Raw genomic sequence first — 22,500 nt, forward strand, 5'->3', positions numbered from 1 at the left:
ACGAGACAAAGTGTCTGCTGGCCAGTATTAGAATCACATTCAAACATACGGTTGAAGAAAATAATGAAAAATACTGATGGCATCCTATCTCACGTCAAAACCTTCATACGCTTCTCAATTTTGGTCGCTGCACTTGAAGGAAGAGCGCAAAGAACTACTAGAGAAAGTCCAGAGGAGAGCAACAAAGCCAGTAACTGAAATATAAGAAAGGCAAGTTACAGGTAAAGATTGAGGGGTCCTATATTTGCCCATTTTGGAAAAAGAGAAGATCTGAAATTGATTAAATTTGCCCATTTTGGAAAAAAAGATAAGATCCGTGGTTGATGGCAGGGAACAACAGGGTTCCTGAAACATATGCACACACACAATGACGACCACCAGGATCCCATCTTATCGCCTATACCTTCCCTCACGTCTGCTTGCACGATCTCGTCCTTCCTCAGCATCGAACCCTATTCAGCTCTCACGCTGATAGTTCCACTCTGCTACATATGTCCCCTCCTCATACGTTCCCTTCCCCCTTCCCTGACTCTTTAACACTCACTCTCTTTCTCGAACTGAACATACAATCTATCGTGACTCTGGCCTGTCTACCTATAGTATATTCTCTCTCTCTCTCTCTCTCTCTCTCTCTCTCTCTCTCTCTCTCTCTCTCTCTCTCTCTCTCTCTCTCAACAGCGTAAACAACCTGGCTATAGCTGTAACCTACACTCTATCCGGGAATAATCCACTTAATTATTGATTAATTGTTTAGAATTATCTGCCGCGCCAACTGCACAAGTCATTAGCGTGGACTCATAGGAATATATATATATATATATATATATATATATATATATATATATATATACATATACATATACATATATATATATATATATATATATATATATATATATATATATTTCCCTGGGGATAGGGGAGAAAGAATACTTCCCACGTATCCCCTGAGTGTCGTAGAAGGCGACTAAAAGGGGAGGGAGCGGGGGGCTGGAAATCCTCCCCTCTTTTTTTTTTAATTTTCCAAAAGAAAGAACAGAGAAGGGGGCCAGGTGAGGATATTCCCTAAAAGGCCCAATCCTCTGTTCTTAACGCTACCTTGCTAACGCGGGAAATGGCGAATAGTGTGAAAAAAAAAAATATATATATATATATATATATATATATATATATATATATATTTTTATACTTTGTCGCTGTCTCCCGCGTTTGCGAGGTAGCGCAAGGAAACAGACGAAAGAAATGGCCCAACCCCCCCCCCATACACATGTATATACATACGTCCACACACGCAAATATACATATCTACACAGCTTTCCATGGTTTACCCCAGACGCTTCACATGCCTTGATTCAATCCACTGACAGCACGTCAACCCCGGTATACCACATCGCTCCAATTCACTCTATTCCTTGCCCTCCTTTCACCCTCCTGCATGTTCAGGCCCCGATCACACAAAATCTTTTTCACTCCATCTTTCCACCTCCAATTTGGTCTCCCTCTTCTCCTTGCTCCCTCCACCTCCGACACATATATCCTCTTGGTCAATCTTTCCTCACTCATCCTCTCCATGTGCCCAAACCACTTCAAAACACCCTCTTCTGCTCTCTCAACCACGCTCTTTTTATTTCCACACATCTCTCTTACCCTTACGTTACTCACTCGATCAAACCACCTCACACCACACATTGTCCTCAAACATCTCATTTCCAGCACATCCATCCTCCTGCGCACAACTCTATCCATAGCCCACGCCTCGCAACCATACAACATTGTTGGAACCACTATTCCTTCAAACATACCCATTTTTGCTTTCCGAGATAATGTTCTCGACTTCCACACATTCTTCAAGGCTCCCAGAATTTTCGCCCCCTCCCCCACCCTATGATCCACTTCCGCTTCCATGGTTCCATCCGCTGCCAGATCCACTCCCAGATATCTAAAACACTTCACTTCCTCCAGTTTTTCTCCATTCAAACTCACCTCCCAATTGACTTGACCCTCAACCCTACTGTACCTAATAACCTTGCTCTTATTCACATTTACTCTTAACTTTCTTCTTCCACACACTTTACCAAACTCAGTCACCAGCTTCTGCAGTTTCTCACATGAATCACAGGGAAAATGAAACACGATAAGTTCCCAAGTGCACTTTCGTGTAATAATCACATCGTCAGGGGAGACACAATATATATATTGGAAAGGATCACAATTTAGCGCGATATATATATATATATATATATATATATATATATATATATATATATATATATATATATATATATATATATATATATAAGAGACAGGAGGTCAAGAGAAAGGTGCAAGAGGTGAAAAAGAGGGCAAATGAGAGTTGGGGTGAGAGAGTATCATTAAATTTTAGGGAGAATAAAAAGATGTTCTGGAAGGAGGTAAATAAAGTGCGTAAGACAAGGGAGCAAATGGGAACTTCAGTGAAGGGCGCTAATGGGGAGGTGATAACAAGTAGTGGTGATGTGAGAAGGAGATGGAGTGAGTATCTTGAAGGTTTGTTGAATGTGTTTGATGATAGAGTGGCAGATATAGGGTGTCTTGGTCGAGGTGGTGTGCAAAGTGAGAGGGTTGGGGAAAATGATTTGGTAAACAGAGAAGAGGTAATAAAAGCTTTGCGGAAGATGAAAGCCGGCAAGGCAGCAGGTTTGGATGGTATTGCAGTGGAATTTATTAAAAAAGGGGGTGACTGTATTGTTGACTGGTTGGTAAGGTTATTTAATGTATGTATGACTCATGGTGAGGTGCCTGAGGATTGGCGGAATGCGTGTATAGTGCCATTGTACAAAGGCAAAGGGGATAAGAGTGAGTGCTCAAATTACAGAGGTATAAGTTTGTTGAGTATTCCTGGTAAATTATATGGGAGGGTATTGATTGAGAGGGTGAAGGCATGTACAGAGCATCAGACTGGGGAAGAGCAGTGTGGTTTCAGAAGTGGTAGAGGATGTGTGGATCAGGTGTTTGCTCTGAAGAATGTATGTGAGAAATACTTAGAAAAGCAAATGGATTTGTATGTAGCATTTATGGATCTGGAGAAGGCATATGATAGAGTTGATAGAGATGCTCTGTGGAAAGTATTAAGAATATATGGTGTGGGTGGCAAGTTGTTAGAAGCAGTGAAAAGTTTTTATCGAGGGTGTAAGTCATGTGCACGTGTAGGAAGAGAGGAAAGTGATTGGTTCTCAGTGAATGTAGGTTTGCGGCAGGGGTGTGTGATGTCTCCATGGTTGTTTAATTTGTTTATGGATGGGGTTGTTAGGGAGGTGAATGCAAGAGTTTTGGACAGAGGGGCAAGAATGAAGTCTATTGTGGATGAGAGAGCTTGGGAAGTGAGTCATTTGTTGTTCGATGATGATACAGCGCTGGTGGCTGATTCATGTGAGAAACTGCAGAAGCTGGTGGCTGAGTTTGGTAAAGTGTGTGAAAGAAGAAAGTTAAGAGTAAATGTAAATAAGAGCAAGGTTATTAGGTACAGTAGGGTTGAGGGTCAAGTCAATCGGGAGGTAAGTTTGAATGGAGAAAAACTGGAGGAAGTAAAGTGTTTTAGATATCTGGGAGTGGATCTCGCAGCGGATGGAACCATGGAAGCGGAAGTGAATCATAGGGTGGGGGAGGGGGGCGAAAATCCTGGGAGCCTTGAAGAATGTGTGGAAGTCGAGAACATTATCTCGGAAAGCAAAAATGGGTATGTTTGAAGGAATAGTGGTTCCAACAACGTTGTATGGTTGCGAGGCGTGGGCTATGGATAGATTTGTGCTCAGGAGGGTGGATATGCTGGAAATGAGATGTTTGAGGACAATGTGTGGTGTGAGGTGGTTTGATCGAGTAAGTAATGTAAGGGTAAGAGAGATGTGTTGAAATAAAAACAGCGTGGTTGAGAGAGCAGAAGAGGGTGTTTTGAAATGGTTTGGGCACAAGGAGAGAATGAGTGAGGAAAGATTGACCAAGAGGATATATGTGTCAGAGGTGGAGGGAACGAGGAGAAGTGTGAGACCAAATTGGAGGTGGAAAAATGGAGGGAAAAAGATTTGGAGTGATCGGGGCCTGAACATGCAAGAGGGTGAAAGACGGGCAAGGAATAGAGTGAATTGGATCGTTGTGGTATACCGGGTTTGACGTGCTGTCAGTGGATTGAATCAGGGCATGTGAAGCGTCTGGGGTAAACCATGGAAAGCTGTGTGGGGCCTGGATGTGGAAGGGGAGCTGTGGTTTCGGGCATTATTGCATGACAGCTAGAGACTGAGTGTGAACGAATGAGGCCTTTGTTGTCTTTTCCTAGCGCTACCCCGCACACATGAAGGGGGAGGGGGATGGTATTCCATGTGTGGCGAGGTGGCGATGGGAATGAATAAAGGCAGACAGTGAATTGTGTGCATGGGTATATATGTATGTGTCTGTGTGTGTATATATATGTGTACATTGAGATGTATAGGTATGTATATTTGCGTGTGTGGACGTGTGTGTATATACATGTGTATGGGGGTGGGTTGGGCCATTTCTTTCGTCTGTTTCCTTGCGCTGCCTCGCAAACGCGGGAGACAGCGACAAAGCAAAATAAATAAATGAATAAATAAATATATATATATATATATATATATATATATATATATATATATATATATATATATATATATATATATATGATTGTGTACACGTCTTCTATTTCAGGGTTACGAGGCAAGACAGATAACATCACACGGGTGGCAGCAACATTGAGAGGCCAGTGTGTAAGGTGAGGAGGCTCGGTGCGAGGCAGGTCGTCTGTCCGTCTGTCGGGTCATTACCAAATCTGTTGTAATTACAAACTAGACAACACCCGCTCGAGGTCATGACCCACCCCCGGGCTTAATTAACCCCACGACCTTGACCTCTGACCTTCATACGCAATTATCCTTGGTTAGGGGGCCGTACACAATTATACGTGGTTAGGGGCCGTACACAATTATACTTGGTTAGGGGCCGTATACAATAATACTTGTTTAGGGGCCGCACACAATACTTGGTTAGGGGCCGTACACATTTATCCTTGGTTAGGGGCCGTACACAATTATGCTTGGTTAGGGGCCGTACACATTTTATACTAGGTTAGGGGCCGTACACAATCCTCCTTGGTTTGGGGCCGTACACAATTATCCTTGGTTAGGGGCCGTACACAATCATCCTTGGTTAGGGGCCGGACACAATCATCCTTGGTTTGGGGCCGTACACAATTATCCTTGGTTAGGGGCCGTACACAATCATCCTTGGTTAGGGGCCGTACACAATCATCCTTGGTTAGGGGCCGTACACAATCATCCTTGGTTAGTCCCGTATACAATTATCCTTGGTTAGGGCCCATACACAATTATCCTTGGTTAAGGGCCGTGCACAATTATCCTTGGTTAGGGTGTCGAACACAATTATCCTTGGTTAGGGGCAGTACATAATTATCCTTGGTTAGGGGCCCGTACACAATTATCCTTGGTTAGGGCCCGTACACAATTATCCTTGGTTAGGGGCCGTACACAATTATCCTTGGTTAGGGTTTCGTACACAATTATCCTTGGTTAGGGCCCGTACACAATTATCCTTGGTCAGGGGCCGTTCACAATTATCCTTGGTTAGGGGCCCGTACACAATTATCCTTGGTTAGGGGCCGTACACAATTATCCTTGGTTAGGGCCCGTACACAATTATCCTTGGTTAGGGCCCATACACAATTATCCTTGGTTAGGGTTTCGTACACAACTATCCTTGGTTAGGGTCCGTACACAATTATCCTTGGTTAGGGGCAGTACACAATTATCCTTGGTTAGGGTTTCGTACACAATCATCCTTGGTTAGGGGCCATAAACAATTATCCTTGGTTAGGGGCCATAAACAATTATCCTTGGTTAGGGCTTCGTACACAATTATCCTTGGTTAGGGCCCGTACACAATTATCCCTGGTCAGGGGCCGTACACAATTATCCTTGGTTAGGGGCCCGTACACAATTATCCTTAGTTAGGGCCCGTACACAATTATCCTTGGTTAGGGGCCGTACACAATTATCCTTGGTTAGGGTTTCGTACACAATAATCCTTGGTTAGAGGCCGTACACAATTTTCCTTGGTCAGGGCCCGTACACAATTATCCTTGGTCAGGGCCCGTACACAATTATCCTTGGTTAGGGGCAGTCCACAATTATCTTTGGTTAGGGGCCGTACATAATTATCCTTGGTTAGGGGCCGTACATAATTATCCTTGGTTAGGGGCCGTACATAATCATCCTTGGTTAGGGGCCGTACATAATCATCCTTGGTTAGGGGCAGTCCAATAAATGTCGATGTTTACCTTCCAAGCACTTTTGTTATTCAACTTCTTTTTCTGTGTTTTTTTGGTGGTGGGTTGGGGTGCGTGGAGGTGGGGGAGAGCGAGGGGTTATGATGAGGTGTAGCGGTGAAAAATATGGGTAACTGTACACACACGCCCTCAGGAATGTGCTCAAGGCAGAGGTTCCTGTTCCAGGACACAACGTGAGCATTTGATCTCTCTCTCTCTCTCTCTCTCTCTCTCTCTCTCTCTCTCTCTCTCTCTCTCTCTCTCTCTCTCTCTATCTATCTATCTATCTCTCACTCACTGGAGCTGTGACAGGACCAATCACCGTAGGTTCTCATAGACACACAACCAGACGGGACGAGCAAAAAAAACACCATTTGTGACCAACGTGTCTGTACAACTTACACAGACACTCGGTGTACAGCGGGGGTGGGGGGGGTAATGCGGCAACAAACTGGTCAATCATTACTTGACCTGGCGACCCTGCGAAAAGGGGTCACCACTCCCGTCGGGTCACTGCCGGAGGAACTGGGTCGTGAGCCTCGCGGAGCCCCTAGGGTCAACTCATACCGTTCGGGGTGTCTCCGTTACAAGAGATTTCGTCTACTATACCATCTGCGGAGGTAGTCTTCACAAGTGGACTTGATTCTTGTCCATGGCGAGGGGAGACTTTACCAATATCCCTCAACTTACATACATACATATGTCCTTGGGATCAACAATAATTAATGAGGGAACTACCTGTTTGGATCCCCTTTCGTCTAAAGTTGTTGGCGCTTGAGATTCGAAGAGTCTCGAGTTCCCTGTAAATCACAGCTCAGTAAATAGTTTCTTGAGTCTGTTACACACACACACACACACACACACACACACACGCACACTAATAAACAACAAGTTCAAAAGTGCGTTCACAGTGGAAGACACTATAGCCCCATCACTCGTGAGATGGGATAGGGAGACGGTTTTGGAAAACAATGAGATATCTAGAAAAGATTTTAACACAATAACTAAAGGTCTTGACTCCTACAAGGCTCATGGTCTAGATGGAAATTCATCATACGTGCTGAAGATGTCTGCACATACATTGGACTGCCCTCTTGATAAATTCCTGAAGATGGCGCTGAGGAAAGGCAAAGTGCCAAAGAAGTGAAAAAGAGCAAATGTCATACCCATCTATAAGGAAGGGGAACTGGGAAGAGGCGCTGAGCTGCAGACCAGTCTCCATGACGAGTGTGGTCTGTGAAGTACTGGAAAAGATGATCGGAAAGCAAATGGATGACTTTCTACAGAGGAGGAATTCCGTAAGTGAGAGGCAACACGGTTTTAAGAAGAAAAGGACGTGTAACGAACGTCTAAGATTTCTATGAGAGAGTGAGCTCTGTCGTAGACAAAAGGAAAGGCTGGGTGGACTGCATATCTTGACTACCAGAGAGCATTTGACACGGTATATCTTGCCTGCCAGAAAGCATTTGACACGGAACCGCATGGGAGGATAATGGAGCTGTAATACCAGGTAGGAATAGGAGGGGAAGACTCCTCTGTGGGATAAAATATTACCTCAGTGGGAGAGACCTAAGAACACATGTTACAGGAATCATCATCTAGTGGGTGGTCACCAGTTGGGTGCCTCAAAGGCTCTGTTTTGAGCCCGCGCCTCTCTGATCAATGTGGATGACCTGTGTGATAGAGAGGACTCCTGTAACTGAATATGTTTGCAGAAGATGCAAGAGTCATGAGGGAGGTGAAAAGCGAGGAGGACTGCATCATCTTACATGGGGACATAAACAGACTCCAAAGCTGGTCTGATACATGGCTGATGAACTTCATTCCAAGCACACGTAAAGTAGTAAGGATGGGACAAGTATTGAGGACGGGACAAGTATTGAGGATGGGGCAAGTATTGAGGATGGGACAAGTTACGAGGATGGGACACAAGCAGGATGGGACAAGTAATGAGGATGGGACCGAGTGAAAGAGGGTCTCAATATGAACATCATCAGCGGGATATAAGCTTCAGGATTGTGTGTGTGAGGAGAACTTGGGAGCCAACATCGATCCCTAACCTAGCGCTAGAGTCCCACATTTGGAGAACAGTAAAGGAGACAAACTGTCTTCTATCCAATATCTGGCAAATTTCAAGTACATGGATAAGGAAATATTTAGCAACCTGTTCCTATTATACATAAGGCTCCTATTATACATAAGGTTCCTATTATACCGCACCTAAAGAAGCACACAGAGCTAACAGAGAAGGTCCATAGGAATGCAATAATGATGGTGCTAGAATCAAGATAAGTAAGTGACAGGGGAAAAGCTACAGGCTTTAAATCTGTCCACCTCGGAAGAAAGAAGAGCAAATAACTTGTTAAAAAAAATGTCAACAAGTTCTTTCTAGTTATAAGAGAGGTGGACGAGAGATGGGGCACCACGAGTGCAATACTCCTTCCCCGTACAGTACACACACACACACACACACACACACACACACACACACACACGAGGTGTGCGGGCGGAGGAGTATGACAGTGAGGGAAGCCCACCAAGTACATGGCAGAGGCTGAGCACACGTACGTGTACCCCAACCACCCCCCACCCTAACGTCACACAATGATCCGCAAAATTATTATAACTCCGTCACACAAAACCAACGTCACCCACACCAGACGTTACCCACAACCCACCTCACCTCCAGCACCTACGGTGTTCATAGCGAATTGTCTACCATGTATTATTCTGGCCTTGTTATAGTCACACAATTGACAATCAGAAGGAAGACACACACACCTGCCCGACCACACTATATATATATATATATATATATATATATATATATATATATATATATATATATATATATATATATATATACGCTCGTTGTATGTTTTGGACAATCACATGTTTACCAAATGGCGTCCTAGCTTCGTCTCTTCGATGTATATCAACTGACTGTTATATTCCTCTCTTGTGTCTCCCCTGATGATGTGATTATTACACGAAAGTGCACTTGGGAACTTTTCGTGTTTCATTTTCCCCGTGGACTCATAGGAATATCTTGATCACGCGCAAAATTGTGATCCTTTCCAATATATATATATATATATATATATATATATATATATATATATATATATATATATATGAAACCTGACTAACTCTCTCCCTCTGCACAACACTTACATATAACCACCTCCAGTCAATATAAATAACCTACCGATGCCAGGGACGAGGACAGCCAAGCCCCACACACTGTTGCCTGGTTTACCTTGACTGTTTCATATCGCTTGATTCAACCCTTCGACAGACGTGGACTTCGACCCCCCCCCCCCCCCATATATCATATCGAACTATCACATTCTATCCCGTGGATGCCCCTTACCCTCATAGATGTCCATGGTCCCGATGCCCCGAAGCTTCTTCACTCCATCCTTCGTAAATCTCTTCCTTGGGTCTTACCTCCCGCTTCCCTCCCTCCAGTTCAGACACAAATCACTCCTCTCTCTCTCTCTCTCTCTCTCTCTCTCTCTCTCTCTCTCTCTCTCTCTCTCTCTCTCTCTCTCTCTCTCTCTCTCTCTCTCTCTCTCCACACACACACACACACGAATGACTCCAGCACACCCTGGCCGGCCGGCCCTCCCTCACCGTCAGTGTACGCTCTCCTGCACCATTCTGTTGACAGAATCATTTCTTACACGATCAACCCGCCTCACACCAAGCAACGTCCTCATGCATTTCATTTTCATCACAGTCACCTCCCTCCTACCCTTTGCATCCCAGGCCCGAGACCCTCATACTCACACACCACTGTCGGGACCGCTGTACCGTCAGGCACGTCCTCTGCCAGCACCTCCGCCCTGCATCTCACCCCAGACCCTAAAGTTCCACCCACGACCGCCTCCACTCCCACGCACCTAAAGCACTCCATTTCCTCCCATTCTTCTCCATTTATATTCGCCATCAAGCAGTCCTGTACCTTCCTCCAACTGCACCTCGCTACCTTAGTTTCACTCACATTAACCTTCAACATTTTTGTAAACCTTCTCTCAAACTCTGACACAAGCGCCGTGAGTTTCCGTCTAGGGATCTGCCAGCCACCAGAGCCGCGTCATCCGCTTACAGCACTCGATCTCCCTCCCTCCCTCACATGTCCCCCACCTCCACATCCAGCAAAAAGCAGACCTGCTCGATGACCCCAAGACCCCTCTGTGTTTACCTCCCGTCCACAAGCAGATTACCTGTCATCACCGCCTACTCATTTTACCATCGTATTCACCGTATGACTTGCGCCTACTCCCATATACCCTCTAGTCCATGACACACGACGCTCGCTCCCCTATCATCTGGCAGACTCAGTGGTCCCTCTGAATATCTACTCCATCTCCTCTTCACATCATTGTCTGTTACACTTTCCCAGGCGCCTTCCTCACTCTCCATCCTCATTTGTTCCCTTGCTCTCATACTACTCACCTCCTTCCAAGACATATTTTTCCCATTTCTTTGAAACTTATCCACACTCTCCTTCCCCAATCCCTAATATGTTCTCTTCTTCAGCACTCGCACCTATTCACTTGACCTCCTCCTTATCCTACCCTATACCTCCTTTTTTGCTTCATTATCAATGCAAACGCCCCAGTCCACCAATTAATATCCTTTTTCGTACGTGCATATCTTATCTTCCATATACTACACACACACACACACACACACACAATTTTCCTGCACACTGAAGCATTGCTTCCCTTAGTAAACACCTTCTACACCTCTTCTACTGGCCTAGTTTCATTAACTCTCACCCTCTACCATTCTTTTCTGTCTCTCACCTCCTCTGTAACTACCTTTTGTTCTATTGGGGTAAGGAGTCTTACACTCATGGGTTCCCATCTCTTAAAATCATCATAAAAAATTGCAACTACATTTTGTTCCACAGGGGTAAGGAATTTGACACTCATGCCTCCACATCTCTTGAAATCATCATAGAAAATTTTAAATTTCTGTATGATATCCACATTCTCTATGACATTATCTAATCTATTCCAATTATCCACCACTCTTATACTATAAAATTCTTTCACATCATTTTTTTTACAATATTTTGCTTAATTCAATGTTCAGTCCTCTGACTGTTCTATCCTTACATCTCTCCAAGACCTGTTCACTCTCTGACATCAGTGTATTCTATAAAACTTAAATGTTGCGATCGAATCACCCCTCGTTCCTCTCTCTTCCATAGTCGGCAGAATTAAGGCCTCTTTAGCCTTCCCTTGAAACCCAACCTTCCTAATTCTGGATCTATCTTTGCTGCACTCCTATGAACCTTGTATATCAACTCTTTAGATGCAGTGACCAAACTTACGATGCAATATGTAAGACGTGAACAAGATGGCTGAATACTTCCTCATCCATGAACCTGAATACATTTCTAATACTCGCCAGCAAACAGTTGGTCTCCTTAATACTCCTCCCAAAGTGGGACTCTGGCGACAGGTTAGGGTAGGGGGATGTCGACTCCCAAACCACACACACACACGGATCCCTGCAAGTCGTTTCTCGCTAATCATATCGAGGTCTTCTGTCACCCATCCTCATGACAGTTGCTCAGGTCGAACTTCATCAACCATGTCTGGCACCAACGTTGTTCACTTCATAACCTTTTGCTTGATCTGCAGACGTACACAGGGAGGAGTCCAAACCCTCTGTCGAGTCATTCACATGGATCAAGAAGATCAATGGTTCCAGAGGAGAAGCCTGCATCATGCCATGAGTAACATCAACCCATTATGAGGAGGTTTTCCTCTGACGTGTGTCCATTGTACCCTTCCACTAAGATATTCTACCCATCGAAGCAATAAGGGAGTCTACCACCTTATTCCTGCCTGGGATCCAAATTCTTAATCCTGTTCTGTATAGAATCAAATGCTTTCAGGCAGTCCAAATACGAACAATCTAATCACCCTTCCCTTTTGTGTAAGACAGAGCTCACTATCTCGTAGAAATATAAGAAATTCGTTCTCTCTCACTCAGATAATCATCTTCTCTCTAAACAATCCCCTATTTGTTCTCTGGTTACCTTTTCCAAAACCGTACAGGCCACACAGACCACACTCCCTCAGAAAGATCACTCTGTACTTTGACTACTCTACTCCCTATGGCATTCTGCCTCTCTCTCTCTCTCCAGCGTCGTCTTGTACAGCGTTTCATCACGTCTGTCGAGTGTACCTGTCCATATCTTCAGGTCATGTGGTGGAAGGGCGTGAGGAACCGTGAGCTATTGGTAGTCTGCTTACATCTTTCCCAGATACCTCAATGCTGTGTGTGTGTGTGTGTGTGTGTGTGTGTGTGTGTGTGTGTGGGTGGGTGGGAGGGTGTGTATGGCGGGGAATCAGATAAAAAGAAAACGGTGACTACGTCAACGGTGAGGTCCATCAGGGCGCAATTGGCTGCCTGATTGACACTATAACCCTGAAGGAAATGTTCCAGCCCATCTACGCGACCTCCTGGAAGCTGGGAGACATCTAGACGCAAAGCTACGCAATCTCCTAGAAGCTGGAGGACATCTAGACGCAAAGCTACGCAATCTCCTAGAAGCTGGAGGACATCTAGACGCAAAGCTACGCAATCTCCTAGAAGCTGGAGGACATCTAGACGCAACGCTACGTGACCTCCTAGAAGCTGGAGGACATCTAGACGTAACGCTACGTGACCTCCTAGAAGCTGGAGGACATCTAGACGCAACGCTACGTGACCTCCTAGAAGCTGGAGGACATCTAGACGCAACGCTACGTGACCTCCTAGAAGCTGGAAGACATCTAGACGCAACGCTACGTGACCTCCTAGAAGCTGGAAGACATCTAGACGCAACGCTACGTGACCTCCTGGAAGCTGGAAGACATCTAGACGCAACGCTACGTGACCTCCTGGAAGCTGGAAGACATCTAGACGCAACGCTACGTGACCTCCTGGAAGCTGGAAGACATCTAGTCGCAACGCTCCGGGGGCCTTAAACGAAGGCGTTTGGCCTCCGAAGTTCGACGACCTTCAAGACTCTGGCTAAGATAAACTCACGAGAATCTCGCTAATTACCTGGCCCTGAGCGGCCATCTGGTGTGTGTGTATGTAACCCGGATGTGGGACACATCCCCACCGCCTAGCTCTGATACACGTCATCTTTCCCCTCCCCCCTCCGTCCTCTACCCCCCAGCCTTCCCAAGACTGGATATGTATTATGAAAATTGAAAGGAAATGGCGGGGCTGCGAGAGAGGGGGCGGTAGGTGGGGGGAGGGGGGAGGGGGGGGGGGTTGTGGCATGATCCTAAAAGCGGCTTCACTTCCACTGTCACCGGCAATAAGTTGGTCTTGCCTCGCACTCACTAGCATTTGTTGGTGTTACGCAACGGATCTCTCACTAGCATTTGTTGGTGTTACACAACGGGTCCCTCACTAGCATTTGTTTGTGTTACACAACGGGTCCCTCGCTAGCATTTGTTACTGTTATGACGGATCCCTCACTAGCATTTGTTTGTGTTACACAATGGATCCCTCACTAGCATTTGTTTGTGTTACACAATGATCCTTCACTAGCATTTGTTGGTGTTACACAACGGATCCCTCACTAGCATTTGTTGGTGTTACGCAACGGATCCCTCACTAGCATTTGTTGGTGTTACGCAACGGATCCCTCACTAGCATTTGTTGGTGTTACGCAACGGATCCCTCACTAGCATTTGTTTCTGTTACAACGGATCCCTCACTAGCATTTGTTTCTGTTACAATGGATCCCTCACTAGCATTTGTTTCTGTTACAACGGATCCCTCACTAGCATTTGTTTGTGTTACGCAACGGATCCCTCACTAGCATTTGTTTGTGTTACGCAACGGATCCCTCACTAGCATTTGTTTGTGTTACACAATGATCCTTCACTAGCATTTGTTTCTGTTACAACGGATCCCTCACTAGCATTTGTTTCTGTTACAACGGATCCCTCACTAGCATTTGTTTCTGTTACAACGGATCCCTCACTAGCATTTGTTTGTGTTACGCAACGGATCCCTCACTAGCATTTGTTTCTGTTACAACGGATCCCTCACTAGCATTTGTTTCTGTTACAATGGATCCCTCACTAGCATTTGTTTCTGTTACAATGGATCCCTCACTAGCATTTGTTTCTGTTACAACGGATCCCTCACTAGCATTTCTTTGTTACAACAGATCCCTCACAAACATTTGCTTCTGTTACACAACGGATCCCTCACTAGTATTTGTTTGTTACAAGGGATTCCTCACTAGCATTTGTTTCTGTTACAACGGATCCCTCACTAGCATTTGTTACTGTTACAACAGATCCCTCACTAGCATTTGTTTCTGTTACAACGGATCCCTCACTAGCATTTGTTTCTGTTACAACAGATCCCTCACTAGCATTTGTTTGTGTTACGCTACGGATCCCTCACTAGCATTTGTTACTGTTACAACAGATCCCTCACTAGCATTTTTTTCTGTTACAATTGATCCCTCACTAGCATTTGTTACTGTTACAACAGATCCCTCACTAGCATTTGTTACTGTTACAACAGATCCCTCAATAGCATTTATTTCTGTTACAACGGATCCTTTATTGGCATTTCTTTCTGTTACAACGGATCCCTCACTAGCATTTGTTTGTTACAACAGATCCCTCACTAGCATTTGTTTCTGTTACAACAGATCCCTCACTAGCATTTGTTTGTTACAACAGATCCCTCACTAGCATTTGTTTGTTACAACAGATCCCTCACTAGCATTTGTTTGTTACAACGGATCCCTCACTAGCATTTGTTTCTGTTACGACAGATCCCTCACTAGCATTTGTTTCTGTTACAACGGATCCCTCACTAGCATTTGTTACTGTTACAACAGATCCCTCACTAGCATTTGTTTGTTACAACGGATCCTTTATTAGCATTTCTTTCTGTTACAACGGATCCCTCACTAGCATTTGTTTCTGTTACAACGGATTCCTCACTAGCATTTGTTTCTGTTACGACAGATCCCTCACTAGCATTTGTTTCTGTTACAACAGATCCCTCACTAGCATTTGTTTCTGTTACAACAGATCCCTCACTAGCATTTGTTTCTGTTACAACGGATCCCTCACTAGCATTTGTTACTGTTACAACAGATCCCTCACTAGCATTTGTTTGTTACAACGGATCCTTTATTAGCATTTCTTTCTGTTACAACGGATCCCTCACTAGCATTTGTTTCTGTTACAACGGATCCCTAACTAGCATTTGTTTCTGTTACGACAGATCCCTCACTAGCATTTGTTTCTGTTACAACGGATCCCTCACTAGCATTTGTTACTGTTACAACAGATCCCTCACTAGCATTTGTTTCTGTTACAACGGATCCCTCACTAGCATTTGTTTCTACAGCTTCTTCTCCATTACGTCAGATCTCATACTTACATTTATTTCACTTCCCGTCTAAACCTCTTCACTATACCGCGTCTCTCGTTAGCATGAATGCTACAGGCAAACACTCACAGAGATACACACGTGCGCGCGCATGCGTCAAAGCCATACAAATCGTTGCATCTAATCTATATAAATCGCATTATCCCTATGACAAATCCGGCAGATTACAGCTAACTTTATAACGAAATAACGAGAGAAAAATCTCTCTCTCTCTCTCTCTCTCTCTCTCTCTCTCTCTCTCTCTCTCTCTCTCTCTCTCTCTCTCTCTCTCTCCACCGTAACGTATAACGTAACAAAAATATATTTCGAAAACGAAAGCATTTGACACCGGATCTCCACCAGGTGGTGTATGATATAACCCTTCCAGCCTCCTTGGTAGCTCCTTCACAGGCTCATAATCTGAAATATAAACAAAAAATTTGCATATACCTTTCAAGGGTATATACATAGATGTATATATATATATATATTCTATGAGGAAGGTAGGTGAGCGAGCGGTGAGGCCATTCAAGGAGGCGAGTCTAGAGTATAGAATACAGCCCAAGTGGTGGGCGGCGTTGTTAAAGCCCACTTTGGAAAGGGAATGAATAATAACGTCGTATAACACTGCATTTTCCCTGCAACGTCCTTACCTTCTTAGACCGCCGTTAACGGGAATAACGCCAAAAATTTATGAATAACGCCAAAAATTTATGAATAACGCCAAATTTATGATTTCTTTTCGTTTAAATATTTGAGGTGTGTGGTTTTTCAGGTTTATGTCTCCCCCCCCCCTCCCAGTGAGTTCTTTTTTTAGATTTCACAGAGGTACGACCCTTGAGAAGGAAGGTACGACCCCCTGAGCACGAGGGTACGATCATTGGACACGAAGGTACGACCATTGAGCACAAAGGTACGACCATTGGACACGAAGGTACGACCATTGAGCACAAAGGTACGACCATTGGACACGAAGGTACGACCATTGTGTACGAAGGTACGATGAGCACGAAGGTACGACCCTTGTGCACGACGGTACAACCATTGAGCACGAAGATCCAACCCTTGAACACGAATATATGACCCTTGAGCACTAAGGTACGACCCTTGAGCACGAAGGTACGATCCCTAAACACGACGATACGACTTGGTTAAAGGCCAGGCCATCTTAGCCAAGGGTCGTACCGTTGTGCTCAAATATCGTACCGTCATATCCATTGGTCGTCGTATCGTCGGGCTGAAGAGTCTCATCGTCGTGCTCAAGGGTCGTACCGTCGTGTTGAAGAATCTTACCGTCCTGCACGAGGGTCGTGCCGTCGTGCTCAAGGGTCGTACCGTCATGCTTAACAGTCGTACTCTCGTGTTCATTGGGTCGTACATTCGTGCTCAGGGGTCGTACCGTCATGCTTAACAGTCGTACTGTCGTGCTCAGTGGGTCGTACATTCGTGCTCAGGGGTCGTTCCGTCATGCTTAACAGTCGTACTGTCGTGCTCAGTGGGTCGTACATTCGTGCTTAGGGGTCGTACCGTCATGCTCAACAGTCGTACCGTCGTGCTCAGGGGGTCGTACATTCGTGCTCAAGGGTCATACCGTCATGCTTAACAGTCGTACTCTCGTGCTCAAGGGTCGTACATTCGTGTTCAGGGGTCGTACCGTCATGCTCAACAGTCGTACCGTCGTGCTCAGGGGGTCGTACATTCGTGCTCAAGGGTCATATCGTCATGCTTAACAGTCGTACTCTCGTGTTCATTGGGTCGTACATTCGTGCTCAGGGGTCGTACCGTCATGCTTAAAAGTCGTACTGTCGTGCTCAGTCGTCTAACGTTCAGTCTAGGGGTACCACACACACCGGTGTTCACTACCTCTGGTGACAATACACATCCAAGGAAGATGACAATACACATACAAGGAAGATGACAATACACATCCAAGGAAGATGACAATACACATCCAAGGAAGATGACAATACACATACAAGGAAGATGACAATACACATCCAAGGAAGATGACAATACACATCCAAGGAAGATGACAATACACATCCAAGGAAGATGACAATACACATCCAAGGAAGATGACAATACACATCCAAGGAAGACGACAATACACATCCAAGGAAGATGACAATACACATCCAAGGAAGATGACAATACACATCCAAGGAAGATGACAATACACATCCAAGGAAGATGACAATACACATCCAAGGAAGATGACAATACACATCCAAGGAAGATGACAATACACATCCAAGGAAGATGACAATACACATCCAAGGAAGATGACAATACACATCCAAGGAAGATGACAATACACATCCAAGGAAGATGACAATACACATCCAAGGAAGATGACAATATACATACAAGGAAGATGACAATACACATCCAAGGAAGATGACAATACACATCCAAGGAAGATGACAATACACATCCAAGGAAGATGACAATATACATCCAAGGAAGATGACAATATACATACAAGGAAGATGACAATACACATCCAAGGAAGATGACAATACACATCCAAGGAAGATGACAATACACATCCAAGGAAGATGACAATACACATCCAAGGAAGATGACAATACACATCCAAGGAAGATGACAATACACATACAAGGAAGACGACAATACACATACAAGGAAGACGACAATACACATCCAAGGAAGATGACAATACACATCCAAGGAAGATGACAATACACATACAAGGAAGATGACAATACACATACAAGGAAGACGACAATACACATCCAAGGAAGATGACAATACACATCCAAGGAAGATGACAATACACATACAAGGAAGATGACAATACACATACAAGGAAGACGACAATACACATCCAAGGAAGATGACAATACACATCCAAGGAAGATGACAATACACATACAAGGAAGATGACAATACACATACAAGGAAGACGACAATACACATCCAAGGAAGATGACAATACACATCCAAGGAAGATGACAATACACATACAAGGAAGATGACAATACACATCCAAGGAAGATGACAATACACATCCAAGGAAGATGACAATACACATACAAGGAAGATGACAATACACATCCAAGGAAGATGACAATACACATACAAGGAAGATGACAATACACATCCAAGGAAGATGACAATACACATCCAAGGAAGATGACAATACACATCCAAGGAAGATGACAATACACATACAAGGAAGATGACAATACACATCCAAGGAAGATGACAATACACATACAAGGAAGATGACAATACACATACAAGGAAGACGACAATACACATCCAAGGAAGATGACAATACACATCCAAGGAAGATGACAATACACATACAAGGAAGATGACAATACACATACAAGGAAGATGACAATACACATCCAAGGAAGATGACAATACACATCCAAGGAAGATGACAATACACATACAAGGAAGACGACAATACACATCCAAGGAAGATGACAATACACATCCAAGGAAGATGACAATACACATACAAGGAAGATGACAATACACATCCAAGGAAGATGACAATACACATACAAGGAAGATGACAATACACATCCAAGGAAGATGACAATACACATACAAGGAAGACGACAATACACATACAAGGAAGATGACAATACACATCCAAGGAAGATGACAATACACATACAAGGAAGATGACAATACACATCCAAGGAAGATGACAATACACATACAAGGAAGATGACAATACACATACAAGGAAGATGACAATACACATCCAAGGAAGATGACAATACACATCCAAGGAAGATGACAATACACATCCAAGGAAGATGACAATACACATCCAAGGAAGATGACAATACACATCCAAGGAAGATGACAATACACATCCAAGGAAGATGACAATACACATACAAGGAAGATGACAATACACATCCAAGGAAGATGACAATACACATGCAAGGAAGATGACAATACACATCCAAGGAAGATGACAATACACATCCAAGGAAGACGACAATACACATCCAAGGAAGATGACAATACACATCCAAGGAAGATGACAATACACATCCAAGGAAGATGACAATACACATCCAAGGAAGATGACAATACACATCCAAGGAAGATGACAATACACATCCAAGGAAGATGACAATACACATCCAAGGAAGATGACAATACACATCCAAGGAAGATGACAATACACATCCAAGGAAGATGACAATACACATCCAAGGAAGATGACAATACACATACAAGGAAGATGACAATACACATACACATCCAGGAAGATGACAATACACATCCAAGGAAGATGACAATACACATCCAAGGAAGATGACAATACAACATCCAAGGAAGATGACAATACACATCCAAGGAAGATGACAATACACATCAAGGAAGATGACAATACCATCAAGGAAGATGACAATACACATCCAAGGAAGATGACCAACACCCTCCCCGCCCTAACCATGCCCCCCAAGAACACCTCCAAGGAAAAGAAGACAATACACATCCAAGGAAGATGACAATACACATCCAAGGAAGACGACAATACACATCCAAGGAAGATGACAATACACATCCAAGGAAGATGACAATACACATCCAAGGAAGATGACAATACACATCCAAGGAAGACGACAATACACATCCAAGGAAGATGACAATACACATCCAAGGAAGATGACAATACGCATACAAGGAAGATGACAATACACATACAAGGAAGATGACAATACACATCCAAGGAAGATGACAATACACATCCAAGGAAGATGACAATACACATCCAAGGAAGATGACAATACACATACAAGGAAGATGACAATACACATACAAGGAAGACGACAATACACATCCAAGGAAGATGACAATACACATCCAAGGAAGATGACAATACACATCCAAGGAAGATGACAATACACATCCATTTCAAGGTAGATGACTGGCTCGCTGCAAGGTGTTGAGAAGTGAGGGATCTCAGCGAGTTATAAATATATGAGTAATATTGATCATAAATGATTGATATTAACTACAAATATTTGAGTAATATTCATCATAAATGATTAATATTAACTACAAATATTTGAGTAATATTCATCATAAATGATTAATATTAACTACAAATATTTGAGTAATATTCATCATAAATGATTAATATTAACTACAAATATTTGAGTAATATTCATCATAAATGATTAATATTAACTACAAATATTTGAGTAATATTCATCATAAATGATTAATATTAACTACAAATATTTGAGTAATATTCATCATAAATGATTAATATTAACTACAAATATTTGAGTAATATTCATCATAAATGATTGATATTAACTAGAAATATTTGAGTAATATTCATCATAAATGATTAATATTAACTAGAAATATTTGAGTAATATTGATCATAAATGATTGATATTAACTACAAATATTTGAGTAATATTCATCATAAATGATTAATATTAACTACAAATATTTGAGTAATATTCATCATAAATGATTAATATTAACTACAAATATTTGAGTAATATTCATCATAAATGATTAATATTAACTACAAATATTTGAGTACTATTCATCATAAATGATTAATATCAACTACAAATATTTGAGTAATATTCATCATAAATGATTAATATTAACTACAAATATCTGAGTAATATTGATCATAAATGATTGATATTAACTACAAATATTTGAGTAATATTCATCATAAATGATTAATATTAACCACAAATATCTGAGTAATATTGATCATAAATGATTGATATTAACTACAAATATTTGAGTAATATTAATCATAAATGATTAATATTAACTACAAATATCTGAGTAATATTGATCATAAATGATTGATATTAACTACAAATATTTGAGTAATATTAATCATAAATGATTAATATTAACTACAAATATCTGAGTAATATTGATCATAAATGATTGATATTAACTACAAATATTTGAGTAATATTCATCATAAATGATTAATATTAACTACAAATATCTGAGTAATATTGATCATAAATGATTGATATTAACTACAAATATTTGAGTAATATTCATCATAAATGATTAATATCAACTACAAATATTTGAGTAATATTCATCATAAATGATTGATATTAACTACAAATATTTGAGTAATATTCATCATAAATGATTAATATTAACTACAAATATTTGAGTAATATTCATCATAAATGATTGATATTAACTACAAATATTTGAGTAATATTCATCATAAATGATTAATATTAACTACAAATATTTGAGTAATATTCATCATAAATGATTAATATTAACTACAAATATTTGAGTAATATTCATCATAAATGATTGATATTAACTACAAATATTTGAGTAATATTCATCATAAATGATTGATATTAACTACAAATATTTGAGTAATATTCATCATAAATGATTAATATTAACTACAAATATTTGAGTAATATTCATCATAAATGATCAATATTAACTACAAATATTTGAGTAATATTCATCATTAATGATTAATATTAACTACAAATATTTGAGTAATATTCATCATGAATAATATCAATTATAAAAATTTGAGTAAAATTAATCATATCTGAGTAATATTAATCATAAATAAGTAATATTAATTACAAATATCTGGGTATCTTTTTCATACTATTCGCCATTTCCCGCGTCAGCGAAGTAGCGTTAAGAAAAGAGGACTGAGCCTTTGCGGGAATATCCTCACTTGGCCCCCTTCTCTGTTCCTTCTTTAG

General features: G+C 42.2%; 1 protein-coding gene across 4 annotated transcripts in view; it reads right to left on the reverse strand.

Annotated features, from left to right (window-relative positions):
• The window catches only part of LOC139756413 (membrane-associated transporter protein-like), a 256,616-nt gene that overhangs the window by 113,357 nt on the left and 120,759 nt on the right, over nt 1-22,500 (reverse strand). The gene's annotated exons all lie outside the window — the stretch shown is intronic.

Source organism: Panulirus ornatus, chromosome 2 (genome assembly GCF_036320965.1).
Source record: "Panulirus ornatus isolate Po-2019 chromosome 2, ASM3632096v1, whole genome shotgun sequence".
In the NCBI taxonomy this organism is placed as follows: Eukaryota; Metazoa; Arthropoda; class Malacostraca; order Decapoda; family Palinuridae; genus Panulirus; species Panulirus ornatus.